The 17,523-nt window shown below is 46.7% G+C and overlaps 1 protein-coding gene across 6 annotated transcripts in view; it reads right to left on the bottom strand.

Annotated features, from left to right (window-relative positions):
* The window catches only part of LOC145352783 (alpha-(1,6)-fucosyltransferase), a 565,169-nt gene that overhangs the window by 199,367 nt on the left and 348,279 nt on the right, over positions 1 to 17,523 (bottom strand). The gene's annotated exons all lie outside the window — the stretch shown is intronic.

The following is a 17,523-nucleotide window of genomic DNA, read 5'->3' as shown; positions in this document are numbered from 1 at the left end:
GTGCCCATATTCACATGACCTTGCTGGAGGTCAACCTTCAAGAAGCCAATGGGATTCCACCCTTTGTAGACTTTACCATGAAGACCATAAGACATAGGAGCAGAATTAGGCCACTTGGCCCATCAAGTCTACTCTGCCATTCAATCATGGCTGATATTTTTCTCATCCCCATTCTCCTGCCTTTTCCCCATAACCCCTGTTCCCTTATTAATCAAGAACTTATCTATCTCTGTCTTAAAGGCACTCAATGACCTAGCCTCCACAGCCTTCTGAAGCAAACAGATCCACGCTCTCCACTCTCTGGCTAGAGAAATTCCTCCTCATCTCTGTTTTAAAGGATCGTCCCTTCAGCCTGAGGTTGTGCCCTCTGGTTCTAGTTTTTCCTACTAGCGGAAACATCCTTTCCACATCCACTCTATTCTAGCCTCGCAGTACCCTGTAAGTTTCAATAAGATCCCCCCCCCCCAAATCCTTCTAAACTCCAACAAGTACAGACCCAGAGTTCTCAACCGTTTCTCATATGACAAGCTCTTAACTCCAGGGATCATTCTTGTGAAGCTTCTCTGGACTCTTCGCAAGGCCAACACATCCTTCCTTAGATATGGAACCCAAAACTGCTCATAGTACTCCAAATGGGTCTGACCAGAGCCTTATACAGCCTCAGAAGTACATCCCTGCTCTTGTATTCTAGCCCTCTTGACATGAATGCTAACATTGCATTGGCCTTCATAACTGCCGACTGAACCTGCACATTAACCTTAAGAGAATCTTGAACAAGGACTCCCAAATCCCTTTGTGTTTCCGCTGTCTCGGGCAGCTCTAGGGCTGTGGGATCACTTGCTACTGACACCAGCATCATGGAAACGTACAGCATTGGGGATGAACTACAGACAGTCAGGTCCAGCAGTTAACAGAATGGCATTGAACACACATTAAAAAAAAACAGTTGGAGAAATACCCACATAGAAACGGGGGCACACTCGCACATCTGTGAACTGTTAATGAGCAGGTTCTGCCATGACAACTCCTCTATTATGGAGTTTAGAAAGTCAGCCATGGCTGAATCGCCCCCAAAATAACACCGACGCTGAACTTCTTCAAGGTGACATTCTCGGTGCTTCAACAGGGAAGGTGGAGGCACGATGGGCCGAGTGGTCTCTTTCTGCACTGTAGGGGTTCTAAATATGCGGTTGAACTGGGAGCAAAATTACCTTACTACAGCGGTCACTGCTGTGACATCGGAAACCGTACCTGCAGTAAATGCCAATGGAGACTATTAGCCTTGGTCACTGCCTGTGTCTGCACATTCTCCCTGTGTCTGCGTGGGTTTCCTCCCACAGTCCAAAAGACGTGCTGGTTAGGTGCATTGGCCATGCTAAATTCTCCCCCAGTGTACCCAAACAGCCGCCGCAGAGGGGATTTTCACTGTCACTTCATTGCAGCGTTAATGTCAGCCTACTTGTGACGCTAATAAATAAACTTGAAGGTTCTCCCGGGAATAGCCATGAACTCAGCAGCACTTTGATCAGGTTTCATTCCTGCGAACGACTCGAGGCTTCAGACGTCTCCTTGTATTCGCAGCCTCTCTGCTTTTTGTGAATAATTCCCCACAAGCTATGAACTTCTTTATCTTGCTTGGGAATAATCTCTCATAATCCTTGGTTATCTTAATCAATGCACTATTTGTGTAGTTAATCCTCTTTCAGTCTATCCTTTAATAAGGCTATTTGCCAGGGTTTCTTTATATTGTCACTGCAGCTCCCTTCTCTCATTTCCACCAAAATCTTCATCTTCTACATGACATTCTGGGATGTAATTAATTTACAACATGCAATACAACACTGATCAGGATCTAATTAAATCTAAAGCAATGCAACTGTTTACCCTGATCTCAATGTTGCAAATCCGACATGGACTTGTCCAAAGCACCTCAGTTTGAAACAAGGATCTAAATGGTTTTGCAAAGGCTCGAATTATCAAAGTGCTTTAAAGCAAAGGTTTGCGCACCAGTCAGTGGCGAAACGGGCAGCATCGCAAGCTGCACTTCATTTTTTCTTAAATTACAACCTGCCCTGAGCGAAGTTAACTACTGGAGATTAAGGTGTGGCACGGTGGCACAGTGGTTAGCACAGCTGCCTCACAGCACCAGGAACCCGAGTTCGATTCCCGGCTTGGGTCACTGTCTGCGTGCAGTTTGCATGCTCCCCCCCCCCCCGTGTCCACGTGGGTTTCCTCCCACAGTCCAAAGACGTGCGGGTTAGGTGCATTGGCCGAGCTAAATGGGCTCTTAGTGACAGGGGACCAGCTAGGGTAAATGAATGGGGTTATGGGGATAGTGCCTGGGTGGGATTGTGGTTGTGCAGACTTTATGGGCCAAATGGCCTCCTTCTGCTCTGTAAGGATTCTATGAGATTCTTGCAAAACAACAAAAATTACATCTATTTTTAAACCTTTTGTGTGCAACTGGGCAGATTCTCACCAGCTCAGAGGCATTGCTGTCACGGAATCCTCCACTAACAACATCCTGGGGGTTACCACTGACCAGAAACTGAACTGGACCCAGCTATTTAAATATTGTGGCCACAATAGCAGGTCAGAGGCTAGGAAATCTATGGTGAGTAACTCACCTCCTGACTCCCCCAAAAAGTTAAAGTTTATTTATTAGTCACGCAAGGCTTACATTAACATTGCAATGAAGTTACTGTGAAATTCCCCTAATCGCCACAGTCTGCCGCCTGTTCGGGTCAATGCACCTAACCAGCACGTCTTTCAGAATGTTGGAGGGGACTGGAGTAGCCGGAGGAAACCCACTCAGACATGGGGAGAATGTGCAAACTCCACACAGACAGCAACCCAAGCCAGGAATCGAACCCAGGTCCCCGGTGCCGAGAAGCAGCAGTGCTAACCACTGCGCTACCATGCCAGCCTGTCCACCATCTATGAGGCACAAGTCAGGAGTGTGATGGAATACTCCCCTCTTGCCTGGATGGGTGCAGCTCCAACAACACTCAAGAAGCTCGACACCACCCAGGACAGAACAACCCACTTGATTGGCACCCCATCCACAAACATCCTCTCCCTCCACCACTGATGCTCAGTAGCAGCAGTGTGTACTATCTACAAGATGCACTGCAGCAACTCACCAAGGCTCATTATACAGCACCTTCCACAAACCCATGACCATTGCTACCTGGAAGAACAGAGGCAGTAGATACATGGGAATACCACCTGTAACGCCCCCTTCAAGTTTCCCACCACCCTGACTCGGAAAAATACCAGCCGTTCCTTTACTGTTGCTGAGTCAAAATCCCGGAACACTCTCCCTTAACCACATTGTGCGAGTACCTGCACCAGATGGACTGTAAAGGTTCAAGGCGATGGTTCGGCACTTCTTCTCAAGGGCAATTAGGGATGGTCAATAAATGCCCACATCCCATAAATGAATTATAAAATACACTTATGGGGGAAAAGTATAGTCATAGCATAGTAAAAATCTCCTCTGATTTTCTTTGCTCTTAGCTCTGATGAAGGGTTATCTAGACTCAACACGAGGGTTCGATTCTCTCCCCACAGATGCTGTCAGACCTGCTGAGATGTTCCAGTATTTTCTGTTTTTCCATTGAAAAATACTTCTCAGCTAAAACACGCACCCACCATGTTTGAGTATTTTAAAGGCAGAGTTAGATAGCTATCGGATTAACGAGGGGGTGAAAGGTTATTGAGGAGGAGGCAGGAATGTTGGGTTGTGGTTCCAATCAGATCTTATCGGATGGTACAGCAGGCTCGAGGGGCCAAGTGGCCTACTCCTCCTCCTAATTCGTACGTTGTACGACAAATGCCATTTGAGTTGTGTTAAATTAATCTTCAGGTTTTAATAATCAGCCTAAGTTTATCTTCTAACGTGAGATAATAAAAATGTAAATTCAAGAGACTCTGATCGAAATGTTGAAGAACATTGATCTAAACATTGAGGAAGGATGTTCTTGCTCTCAAGGGAGTGCAGCGAAGGTTTCCCAGGCTGATTCCAAGAATGGCGGGATTGATGTACGACAAGAGGTGGACTGACTTAGGATTGTTTTGGCTGGAGTTCAGACGAATGAGGGTGGGATCTCATGGAGATTTATAAAATTCTAACAGGACTAGACAGGGTAGATGCCAGGAGGATGATGCCAGGGGAGTCCAGAACCAGGCGTCACAGTCTGAGGATTTAGGGTGGACCATTTAGGAAAGAGATGAGGAGACATTTTTTCATCCAAAGAATGGCGAGCCTGTGGAATCCATTACCACAGGAAGCAGTTGATGCCAAAACATGGAATGCATTCAAGAGGCAGCTGGATATAGAACTTGGGGCAAATGGGGTCAAAGGTTACGGGGAGAAAGCAGGATTAGACCATTCGGTTGGATGATCAGCCATGATCGTAATGAATGGCGGGGCAGGCTCGAAGGGCCAAATGTCCTCCTCCTGCTCCTGTCTTCTACGTTTCTATGTAAAAAAAAAACAGCAATAATGATTTCTTGGCCAAAAAGCTCTGAAACAGCAACATGAACCCTCCTTCCTCTTTCCGACACCGTGGGCGGGATTTTCCAGCTGTGCTTGTCCCAAGGCCGGGAAATCCTGTCCGAGGTCAACGGGCCTTTGCCTGGTCTGTTTCCCGCCAGGTGGGACAGGGAAACTCCGGCCTACTGGGTCTCCTGCATTCCAGTTTATCTCAAATACAGATTTCCATCAGTTCAGCCGACAGCGGATTGCGAACCGTCTCTGCAGAACGTAAGGAATCACCTCAGAATGACCAAAAGCAGCTTTAGTATCTTTAGCTCACAAAAGGCAAGGAGCAAAAGCTACTGCGGTTGACAGGCAATTTGTGCAACTGCATTGCTGTCTCCCTGGCAACAAAACGCGAGCCATTTTGCACTGTTACGAGTCAACCATTAAACTATTACGACGGTAAAGCAATCTACCTTCAAATGTAGTCTCCTCTAAGCTGACCTACAGAGGCAGCAATTTGGAACAGTTATGTATTACATAACACTCTTTTTCTGTGCGTGTGCGCACCACTGCTTCAGTGAGGGGAAATGAGGAGAGAGCGACAGGGGCCTGGGTTCGATTCCGGTCACTGTCTGCGTGGAGTTTGCGTATCCTCCCCATGGGTTTTCTCCGGGTGCTCCGATTTCCTCCCACAGCCCAAAGATGTGCGGATTAGGCGGACTGACCACGCAAAGTTGCCCCTTAGTGTGCCAAGATGTGTAGGATAGAGGGATTAGTGGGGTAAGTATGTGGGGTTACAGGGATAGGGCCTGAGTGGGATTGTTGTTGGTGCAGACTTGAAGGGCCAAATGGCCTCCTTCTGCACTATAGGGATGCTATGATTCAATGGAATTCAACAATTTTTTCTTTGAATTGACTTGTAATTGCCCCGCACAATTTATTCCAAGCTGAGTTGGACAAATTTTTGACCGACAACAGGGGAATCGGACCAGGAAAGTGCAGTTGAGACCACAGCCAGAGAAGCCATGAGCTTATCGAATGGCAGAGCAGGTTCGAGGGGCCAAATGGCCTCCTCCTACTTTTATTTCTTACGGTACACCTATCTCAGCCCCTCATAATTTTATACACCTCAAATAAATCTCCCCTCTGAATCCTCGGCTCCTAAGGAAACAACCCCAGCCAACAGGGAAAATATATTAGCTGACACCCACTCCCATAGTACGTTCCCCGGTGAAGGGGCAAGCAAGCGGATCACGCAAAATGCCACCGAATCCAAACCTTCCTCCTGCTAGCTAATGGCAAGTCTCATAAAGGCAATGCCTCTCCTTTCTCAGGAGACTAAGGAAATTTGGCATGTCCGCTACGACTCTCTCCAACTTTTACAGATGCACCATAGCAAGCATTCTTTCTGGATGTATCCCAGCTTGGTATGGGCTCCTGCTCTGCCCCAGACTGCACGGAACTACAAAAGGTCGTGAAAGTAGCCCAATCCATCACCCAAACCAGCCTCCCATCCGTTGGCTCTCCCGCTGCCTTGGAAAAGCAGCCAATGTAATCAAGGACCCCATGCACCCTGGACATTCTCTCTTCCACCTTCTTCCATCAGGAAAAGGATACAAAAGTCTAACAACACATACCAACCGACTCAGGAATATCTTCCTCCCTGCTGCCGTCAGACTTTTGAATGGACCTACCTCGCATTAAATTGATCTTTCACTACACCCTAGCTATGACTGTAACACTACATTCTGGACTCTCTCATTTCCTTTTCCCTTATGTATTCGATGGACGGTATGCTTTGTCTTTATAGCACAAGAGAAATAATACTTTTCACTGTATACTGAACAGGTGACCATAATATCCTCCATCGCCACAAAAAAAACAGTGCCACAAAATCCTGGCCACAGGGTGAGATTCTCCAGTCTCCCAGCCGTGTGTTTGCCGCTGGCGGGATTCTCCAGTCCCACCGCCGTCAACGGGGCTGCCACTGACATCACCTCATGATGGCGGGAAACCTACGGGCTGCCGGCAGGACTGGAGAATCCAGCTGGAGTGAGAATTCCAGAATTTTGCCCTTGGTGCATGATGTCAAAGCTGTGGGTGTCCTTTCTATTTTTTTTTTACACAGCAAACATCAGCAACGATAACTTCTAGGTCGCAGAAGAATGGGAACACGGCGCAGGACTGTTTATGCTTCAGTTCCAATGTACATTAACAGTCCCCAGAGGGGTAATCTTGACTCCACCAGTCTGACATTTACCTTTATCGTTTATATCGGAGTGACAAATCCAGCGGCACCTCGCATTCTATTTCCACAATTCAGATCGCCGGCATCCGCCTACTGGGAACTGTGCGCCGATTGAGTGAAGCGGGTAATTAGAAATCCCATCAGCGAGGAAAGAGACGCTTATCTTGACATTTTGGACTGCAATCAAACTTGACTCCAGGAGGTGGCAACGCGCCCACCCCCCGCTCCGAAATGGAAAAGCGTCCAAGGGCTCGTCACATTTTCGAAAGAACCAAATCGTTGACCGCGTCACCGAAGGTACCGGCGCGTGCAAAATCCCTCGGCCAACTCTGGCAGAACGCGTTCGGTCGAAGGGAAGCATAACGAGAGGCTTGCATTTCTGCGGACCCTTCCAGCGCTCCTGTCTGGCTGACACGCCGCACAACATCTCCAGCTCGGAGTCCGCCATTCTCTTCTTCTAAAATGGCCACCGTTTAAATACGCTTCTGCCCATCACTGTCAAACCCAGTTCATAGAAATCATAGAATCCCTACAGTGCAGAAAGAGGCCATTTGGCCCATCTATGCCCGTCACGGGTGCTGTTCCCTTCCAGGGAACTGCGATTCTATATACCCTTGGAGGCTTCATCACATCATTTCCCACTCGCCACCATTTTTCGGCCAACATGTCCAATCTCGTGAGGCGCTGCCTTCCAAAGCCAAATCATAGAATCCTACAGTGCAGAAGGAGGCCACTCAGCCTGTCGAGTCTACACCGACAACAATTCCACAGGCCTTATCCCTGTAACTCCAGGTATTTACCCTGCTAATCACCCTGACACCAAGGAGCAATTTAACATGGCCAGTCAACCTGCACATCTTTGTACTGTGGGAGGAAACTGGAGCACAGGGAGGAAACCCACACAGACACGGGGAGAATGTGCAGACTCCACACAGACAGTGACCTGAGCCGGAATCGAACCCAGGTCCTTGGTTTAATTTATTATTGTCACGTGTACTGGGATACAGTAAGAAGTTTGTTTCTTGCACTATACACACAAAGCATACCGTTCATAGAATACACAGGAGAGAAGGAAAGGAGAGGGTGCAGAATACAGCTTTAGATTGGCTAGGAGGGAGTTGAAGAGTGAGTTGAGAAGGGCTAAAAGAGGACATGAGAAGACTTTGGCTGATAGGATTAAGGAGAATCCTAAGGCGTTCTATAAGTATGTCAAGAACAGAAGGTTGGTCAGGGCAAGATTAGGGCCAGTTACAGACAGCAGGGGGAAGTTGTGTGTGGAACCGGAGGAGATTGGAGAAGTATTGAACCAATATTTCTCTTCGGTGTTCACGCAGGGGGACATGAATATAGCTGAGGAGGACATTGGGTTGCAGGGGTGTAAAATAGACAGTATTACGGTTGATAAAGAGGATGTGCTGGAAATTCTTGAGGGGCTGAAAATAGATAAGTCCCCTGGTCCGGATGGGATCTACCCTAGGATTCTCTGGGAGGCTAGAGAGGTGATTGCAGAGCCTCTGGCTCAGATCTTCAGGTCGTCATTGGTCTCTGGTGTAGTCCCGGAGGATTGGAGGATAGCGAATGTTGTCCCATTGTTTAAGAAGGGGAACAGAGACTTTGCCGGGAATTATAGACCGGTGAGTCTTACTTCTGTTGTGGGCAAGGTCTTAGAAAAAATTATTAGGGATAGGATTTATAGTTATTTGGAGTGTAATGAATTGATTAGAAATAGTCAGCATGGTTTTGTAGCAGGTAGGTCGTGCCTTACTAACCTTATTGAGTTTTTTGAGAAGGTGACCAAAGAGGTGGATGGGGGTAAGGCAGTTGACGTGGTATACATGGATTTTAGTAAGGCGTTCGATAAGGTTCACCATGGTAGGCTTCTGCAGAAAATGCAGATGTATGGGATTGTGGGTAATCTAGGAAGTTGGATCAGGAATTGGCTATCAGATAGGAGACAGAGGGTGGTGGTGGATGGTAAATATTCATCATGGAGTGCAGTTACGAGTGGTGTGCCTCAGGGATCTGTTTTGGGGCCACTGTTGTTTGTAATTTTTATTAATGATCTGGATGAGGGTATAGTTGGGTGGATTAGTAAATTTGCTGATGACACCAAAGTTGGAGGTGTGGTAGATTGTGAGGAAGGGTGTCATAGTCTGCAGGGAGACTTAGATAGGTTGCAGAGCTGGGCCGAGAGGTGGCGGATGGAATTTAATGCGGAGAAGTGTGAGGTAATTCACTTTGGTAGGAGCAACAGATGTGTCGAGTATAGGGCTAACGGGAGGACTTTGAATAGTGTGGATGAACAGAGGGATCTAGGTGTGTGTGTACATAGATCCCTGAAAGTTGGGAATCAAGTAGATAAGGTTGTCAAGAAGGCGTACGGTGTCTTGGCGTTTATTGGTAGGGGGATTGAATTTAGGAGTCGCAGTGTAATGTTGCAACTGTACACTACTCTAGTGCGGCCGCACTTGGAGTACTGTGTGCAGTTCTGGTCCCCGCATTACAAGAAGGATGTGGAGGCGTTGGAGAGGGTGCAGAGGAGGTTTACTAGGATGTTGCCTGGTATGGTGGGGAGGTCCTATGAGGAGAGACTGAGGGATCTAGGGTTGTTTTCGTTGGGAAGAAGGCGGCTAAGAGGGGATCTTATTGAAACATATAAGATGATTAGAGGTTTAGATAGGGTGGATAGTGATAGCCTTTTTCCTCGGATGGAGAAAGCTAGCACGAGGGGGCATGACTTTAAATTAAGGGGGGGTAGCTACAGGACGGATGTCAGGGGTAGGTTCTTTACCCAGCGGGTGGTGAGGGATTGGAATGCCCTGCCTGCTGCAGTTGTAGATGCGTCTAGTTTGGGGGCGTTTAAGAGATCTCTGGATAGGTTTATGGACGAAAAGGGATTGGTATAGGCTAGTGGGTCATTGTTTTTGTAACTGGTCGGCGCAACATCGTGGGCCGAAGGGCCTGTTCTGCGCTGTAATGTTCTATGTTCTATGTTCTATGTTCTACAGTGTTGCAGTTACAGATAGGGTGTAGAGAAAGATCAACTTAATGTATGGTAGCACTGTTCAAAAGTCTGATGGCAGCAGGGAAGAAGCTGTTCTTGAGTCGGTTGCTACATGACCTCAGACTTTTGTACCTTTTTCCCAGTGGAAGGAGGTGGAAGAGAGAACATCCGGAGACAATCTGGTGAATCTCTACTCAAGTTATTTCAGGATCACTATTTATATATTGCGTACAGCACTCCCGGTGTGGCTATGTGGCAAAACATTTGCCCTTTATATTTTAAACTTTTACTTATAAAGGCTCACATTCTTTGTTGATTAATCTTTACCTCAACCTCTACATTTTACTGATGTGAATACACAGTCCCCCAGATCCCTCTGGACGCACAGCTTTCCCTCATTTAGTATCGTACAGAAGGAGGAGGCATCTTGCGAGAGTCTCTGATACTGACACAAACAGGCTTTGTTGCCAGTAAGATAGAAAGATCTCAACTGTTTTCTGTTTTACACCAACAGTGCTGGCAGCTGCCGTTCCCACAGGCCAGGGATCTCCATGAAGCATTCAACGAGCGGTAGAACAAAAAGCAGACAAAATAGCAGTCACGCCTCATGGGTGCAGGTCAAAGAGGCCAAGATTCGCAAACCTGACACACCTGCAAAAATAAGAGGCGCTCCTCCATTATGTGTGCGAATTAAGAACATAAGAAATAGGAGCAGGAGTAGGCCATCTAGCCCTTCGAGCCTGCCCCGCCATTCAATAAGATCATGGCTGATCTGTCGCTGCTCAGTTCCACTTTCCCGCCCTCTCCCCATAACCCTTAATCCCCTCTCTTATCAAAAACCCATCAACCCGCGTCTTAAAAATATTTAGCGAGGCAGCCTCCACCACTTCAACGGGCAGAGAATTCCAGAGATTCACCACCCTTTGAGTGAAGAAGTTCCTCCTCAACTCCGTTCTAAACCGCCCCCCTTTTATCTTGAGGCTGTGCCCCCTAGTCCTACTGTCTCTTTTGAGCGGGAAGAGTCTTGACTAATGCACATCTCTAATGTGGCATGGTGGCACAGTGGTTAGCACTGCTGCCTCACACCGCCAGGGACCCGGCTTCAATTCTGGCCTCGGGTGACTATCTGTGTGGAGTTTGTACGTTCTCCCCATTTCTGCATGGGTTTCCTCCGGGTGCTCCAGTTTCCAGGTTAGGTGGACTGGCCATGTTGAGTCGCCCCTTAGTTTTAGGTGGACTAGCTAGGGACTAAATGCGTGGGGTTATGGGGGTAGATCCTGGGTGGGATTGTGGTCAGTGTAGCCTCGATGGGCTGAATGGCCTCTTTCTGCACTGTGGGATTCTCTGATCCTATGATCACAATTCGCCAGAGTAAGATATGATGTGGAGATGCCGGTGTTGGACTGGGGTGGACAAGATGAGAGGTTATACGACACTTCCAATCAACTTCAAATCAACCTGTTGGACTATAACCTAGTGTCATGTGATCTCTCACCTAGAATAAGATAAGCAACATACGACAGGTCAGGGTCTCCAGCCTCCCCACAGCGTGTTTGTAGGTGGCATCAGGCTGTTCCCTACTGGCGGAATCCTCTGGTCCCCGTCACTGTTAATGGAAATTCCCATTGAAGCCACCCCAGAGAATCCTGCCAGCATGAATGGCCGGAGAACTCCAGCCGACATCTGTCCTTCCCACCTCTTATCCCGTCTACACCACGCAAACATCAGATGAAATAAGCCAGTTGGCGAAATGTCCTCCCTCGATCGTGGGCCGAGATATCCACTGTGCAATCTTCAAATATTTATTCTCCATCATGGACAAGGATTAAGAACATAAGAAATAGGAGCAGGAGTAGGCCATCTAGCCCCTCGAGCCTGCCCCGCCATTCAATAAGATCATGGCTGATCTGAAGTGGATCAGTTCCACTTTCTCCCCATAACCCTTATTTCCCTTGTCTATCAGAAACCTATCTACATAAATATATTTAGCGAGGCAGCCTCCACCACTTCAACGGGCAGAGAATTCCAGAGATTCACCACCCTTTGAGTGAAAAAGTTCCTCCTCAACTCTGATCTAAACTGCCCCCCCCCACCCCCCTCATTATCTTGAGGCTGTGTCCTCTAGTCATGCTATCCTTTCTAAGCAGGAAGAATCTCTCTACCTCTACCCTATCCATCCCCTTCATTATCTTATACATCTCTATAAGATCCCCCCCTCATCCTTCTAAACTCCAAAGAGTACAGACCCAGTCTATTTAGTCTCTCTTCATAGGCCAAACCCCTCATCTCCGGTATCAGCCTCGTGAACCTCCTCTGCACTCCCTCCAAGGCCAATATATTGTTTTTATAGTCCATCTGTTTGTTTTGTTATTAGATGTATTGTTTTTTGGAGTATCTCATTGGCGGGTCTGGGGGAAATTTGACGGTAATCTTTATTCATTCAGGTGGAAAGGAGGATGGATTACAACTCCGTGATGATCGAATTGGGATGGGAATTCTACCTGGGGATGTGGTGGGTGGGGAAGCAGTTTAGCTTGGAAACAAACCCCAGAGACACACTTGGTGTTAGAAACTTAGGGCGTGATCTTACCTAGCGCTCACGTCGCACTCTCGCTATAGCGGAAAATTTGGTGGCCAGCCGATTTGCTCACAAGCGGAAGATGACAGCCCTCACTCTGCGGCTGATTTCAAGGGAGGCCAACAACACAATTAGACGTCAAAGAAGAGAATGCAGCACAGTCCGGAGACCGAGCCTGCAACATGAATACAGCTCACCTACTTAAACTTGCGATGCATTCCATCACTGATTTAATACTGAGCAAACATTGTATGGTATTAACTGAAGATTGAGTACATATTGACAAACGGATGTACAGTCTCATTGACACTCAAAGGCACTAGGAGCTACAACCTTGTAACTTTAATAGGAAAAGTCAGATAAGACAACGTGGCATCAAGTCACATCTCCCTGTTGGGAAGAACTGAGCCGCAACTGGCACAGTCAACCACTCAAAATTGTTTGAAGTATCATATTTTCTTGAAGACTTTTGGGCAGTTTTATACAGTGGTTTTAATTATTTGCGATACTAAGGCGTCTATAATATTAAGGGGGGATCTTAGCAGTTCGTCCTTCCATGATTTGCACATGCCCGACTGCTGCAAGCAGCTGGCTTTCCGGTGAGCCTAGCCCCACCTCTCCCCCTACTGGCGGGAAACAGATTGTGCACCATTTTTTGGCATAAGATTTCATTGTGGCCTCGCTGAAAAAAACAGATCCAAAACTCACCCTTTTTCACGTTAGTTTGGCATTTAGAAACTTTTTTGGTAAGATAACACCTAAGAGTTTAAAAAAAATTGCTCCAGAATGTACATCCTCTTGAAGTTGTATCTATACTTGCCACAGATGCTGGCCCTGAGGTATCACATAATCACAGGGGCTCCCAATACATTTACAGTCCTGTTGGTTATCACAAATCCTGCTGAAACATATAGTTATGTGGTCTGGCCTACATGTGAGTCCAGAGCCACAGCAATGTGGTTGACTCTCAACTGCCCTCCAAGGGCAACGAGAGTTGGCCAATAAATGCTGGCCAGCCAGTGACTCCCATGTCACACGAATGAATAAACAATAACTAAGGGTCAATTTAACACGGCCAATCCCCCTGAACTGTACATCTTTCAGACTGTGGGAGGAAACCGGAGCACCCGGAGGAAACCCACGCAGACATGGTGAGAACATGCAGACGCCACACAGACAGTGACCCAAGCCGGGGATCGAAATGACATAGTCACCAGAGGCCGGAATCGAACCTGGGTCCCTGGTGCTGTGACACAGCAGTGCTAACCACCGCGCTGCCCAGACAGGCGACATGACACAAGCTAGAAAAGTAACAGGGGGACGAGTTAGGGTAAAAGGCATGGAGTTAAGGGGGTAGGGCCTGGGTGGGACTGCCGTTGGCGCAAACTCGATGGGCTGAAAGGCCTTCTTCTACACTGTAGGGAATTATTCTATTCAGAAATGTAACAGCACAAAAGGAGGCGACCTCCTCGTGTCAAAACTAGTTAATAAACACAGACAGCTCCCTGTGAGGAGACGGGAACACTTTGGAATATTATGTTTGATGGAGAGAGAGTAGAAATCACAATAGAGCACAACCCCGGGCTAAAAGGACGATCCTTTAAGACAGAGACGAGAAGGAATTTCTTCAGCCAGAGGGTGGTGAATCTGTGGAACTCTTTGCCAGGAGGTCATCGAGTGTCTTTAAGACAGAGATAGATAGGTTCTTGATTACTAAAGGGATCAGGGGTTATGGGGAAAAGGCAGGAGAATGAGGATGAGAAAAATATCAGCCAGGCAGAGCAGGCCGAATGGCCTACTTCTGCTCCTATATTTTGTGGGCGACCCACCCATCGCACCACAAATTGAGGCCCTTAAATGGGCAACTTATGGGAGTCATTCCTCCGCCACTTGAAGCCCCGCACCATCAGCAGGTGGGGGGTCTCACATGCAGGAGGCCTAGAAAACAAACCCTGTTGCCTCTGCTTGTGGGCTTCCGAGTGGAGTCCCTTCGTTCAAAGGCAAGAAAATGGGGATGAGAGAAAAACCAGCCATGATTGAATGGCGGAGCAGGCTCGATGGGCCAAGAGGCCTAATTCTGCTCCTACGTCTTACAGTTTTACATCCTGGGTAATCACGTCGATTTCTGAGACTGTTAAAACTTTCTTTCAGCATTTATTTAAAAATGGCTCAGTGAGGTTGGAAAACGCAGTAATTAGTGTTGCAAAGTCTGACAGCTCCAAAGATAACTTTTTCCACGTGTCACAAGTTCACTGGGGTTTTTTTTTTAAATATCAAACTATTGTGCTCCTGGATAGAAGTGACTTTCAAATAGAAGTGACATTATATCAAAGGCTGATGGCAGTGCCCAGTGCGGAACTGTTCCAATTTAAATCTCGCTCCTGAGAATATCAGAAAGGCTCAAGATCAACTTAGCTCACACCCGTTGGCATGCACTGCACTGGGTAACAGCACCTGAAGCAGTTTTGTCTGACATACAACGGAGTAACGAGGAAAATCGCTGGCAATGATCGTTAAGTCTTAAATGAAAAAGGCTAACATTTAAAGAATGCCAGTGTCCCAAAGTGCTTCACAGCCGAGGAAGTATTTTTTTTTAAAGTTTAACGTTTTAAAGTTTATTTATTAGTGTCACAAGTAGGCTTACGTTAACACTGCAATGAAGTTACTGCGAAAGTCCCCTAGTTGCCACACTCTGGCGGCTGTTCGGGTACACTGAGGGAGAATTTAGCACCTAACCAGACTGTGGGAGGGATACAGAGCACCCGGAGGAAACCCACGCAGACACAGGGAGAATGTGCAGACTCTGCACAGACCCAAACTGGGAATCGATTTGGGGCATCGAGCACTGCGAGGCAGCAGTGTTGACCACTGCGCTACTGAAATGTATTCACTGTTGTAATGTGGGTAATGTAGCAGCTTATCTAAATCAGTTAGGATTATATTCACTGGAGTTTACAAGACTGAGAGGGGATCTCATAAAAACTTATAAAATTCTAACAGGGTTAGACAGGGTAGGTCCAGAAAGAATGTTCCCAATGGTGGGAGAGTCCAGAACTAGGGGTCATAGTTTGAAGATAAAGGGATAAATCTTTGAGAAAAATAAACAAACACCAGGCTTCTTTAACAGCATCTTCTAAACATGCGACCTCTACAACCTGGAAAGATAAGGCACGCAGATACATGGAAACACCACCCCCATTTGGAAATTTCCCTCCAATCCACGACTTGGAAATACATCACCGTTCCATCACTGTCACTAGGTCAAAACCCTGGAATTCCCTCCCTAACAGCACTGTGGATGTATTTACATCACATGGACAGCAGCCATTCAAGAAGGCAGCTCACCACCACCTTCTCAAAGGCGGTTAAGATGGGCCAGCCACATTTATTTTACAGGATATGGGCGTTGATTGCCCACCTGGAATTGCCCGAGAAGGTGGTATTGAGCTGCCTTCTTGAACTGCTGCAGTCCATGGCTTGTAGGTACACTCACAGTGCTGTCAGAGAGAGAGTCCCAGAACGTTGATGTGTAATTATAACGCTATAGTTAAGAAAGCCCACTCACGCCTCTACTTGCTCAGAAGACTAAGGAAATTTGGCATGTCCACAACAACTTTCACAGATGCACCCCAGAAAGCATTCTTTCTGGCTATGTCATTGCTTGGTATGGCTTCTGCTCTGGTCAAGACTACAAGGAACTACAAAAGGTCATGAACCAAGCCCAGTCCATCACACAAATCAGCCTCCCATCCATTGACTCTGTCTATACTTCCTGCTGCCTCGGGAAAAGCAGCCAGCATAACTAAGGACACCACGCATCCTGGACATTCTCTCTTCCACCTTCTTCCGTCAGGAAAAAGATGCAAAAGTCTGAGGTCACGTTCCATCCAACTCAAGAACAGCTTCTTCCCTGCTGCCATCAGACTTTTGAATGGAGCTACCTTGCATTAAGTTGATCTTTCTCTACACCCTATGACTGTAACACTACATTCTGCACCCTCTCTTTTCCCTCACCCCTTTGTACTCAATGAACAGTGTGCTTTTTCAGTATAGCGTGCAAGAAATAATGCTTTTCACTGTATCCCAATACATGTGACAATAATAAATCAATAAAAAAAAGACAAGATCAGGTCCATATCGAAATACTCAGTGAACTGTAATTTTCTGTTCTTGAATAGAATCGGCCAGATTAGCTCAGGGAGAATGCAAACAGAATTTTATTTGAGAGATGTACAATTCAATAAACAGGTATCTAAAGAGGGCTTTACTTTGTTTGAAATGCAATAAATCCAGTTATATGCTGAGATGGTACAACACTCCGCTAAAATGTTTTGTGCAAACTAGTTTCTATTTAAATGTCTCCCGTTTCTGTACAGCTGGCTATGTTCCAGGAACAACACCCACAGTAAAATGGTTACCAGAAAATTTGAAATTACAGTCCTCGCTGTTCAGAGTACCACAGAATCCCTGCAGTGCAGAAAAAAAAGCCATCCACAGCCCATCGAGTCTCCAAAAGAACATCCCATTGAGACCCCCATAACCCTGCATATTTACCATGGCCAATCTGTCTACCCTACACATCTTTGGACACGAAGGGGCAACTTAGCATGGCCAATCCCCCTAACCTACACATCTTTGGACACTGAGGGACTGTAACTTGTATGTGGTTACTTACAATTTAGCAATTTGTATGTGATTACAAGACAATTTAACATGACCAATCCAATTTAGAATGGTCAATCCGTTTAACCTACACACCTTTGGACACTATGGGCAATTTAGCCTGGCCGTTCCACTTAACCTGTACATCTTGGTGTGACTTTAGGGGAATTTCATAGTAACTTCATTGCAGTGTTAATGTAAGCCTTACTTGGAACTAATAAATAAATAAACTTTACTTTGAACACTAAGGGGCAATTTAGCATGGCCGATCCACCTAACCTCACATCTTTGGACTGTGGGAGGAAATCCATGCAGACATGGGGAGTATGTACAAACCCTACACAGTCACCTGAGGTTGGAATTGAACCCAGTCCCTGGCGCTGTGAGGCAGCAGTGCTAACTACTGTGCTGCTCAGAGTAATCACTTACAAGTTACTGCCCAATGAACTGGGGCAATATTCAGATCAAAAAATCCACTCCTTCTGATTTGGGAACATTTTCCAAATTGTCACTTGATGTTTTTGCTTTCAATCTCTGACAGCATT

The sequence above is a fragment of the Carcharhinus amblyrhynchos genome, chromosome 14, assembly GCF_965287045.1.
Source record: "Carcharhinus amblyrhynchos chromosome 14, sCarAmb.v2.hapA, whole genome shotgun sequence".
In the NCBI taxonomy this organism is placed as follows: Eukaryota; Metazoa; Chordata; class Chondrichthyes; order Carcharhiniformes; family Carcharhinidae; genus Carcharhinus; species Carcharhinus amblyrhynchos.
This window is presented reverse-complemented; position numbering and strand designations above follow the sequence as displayed.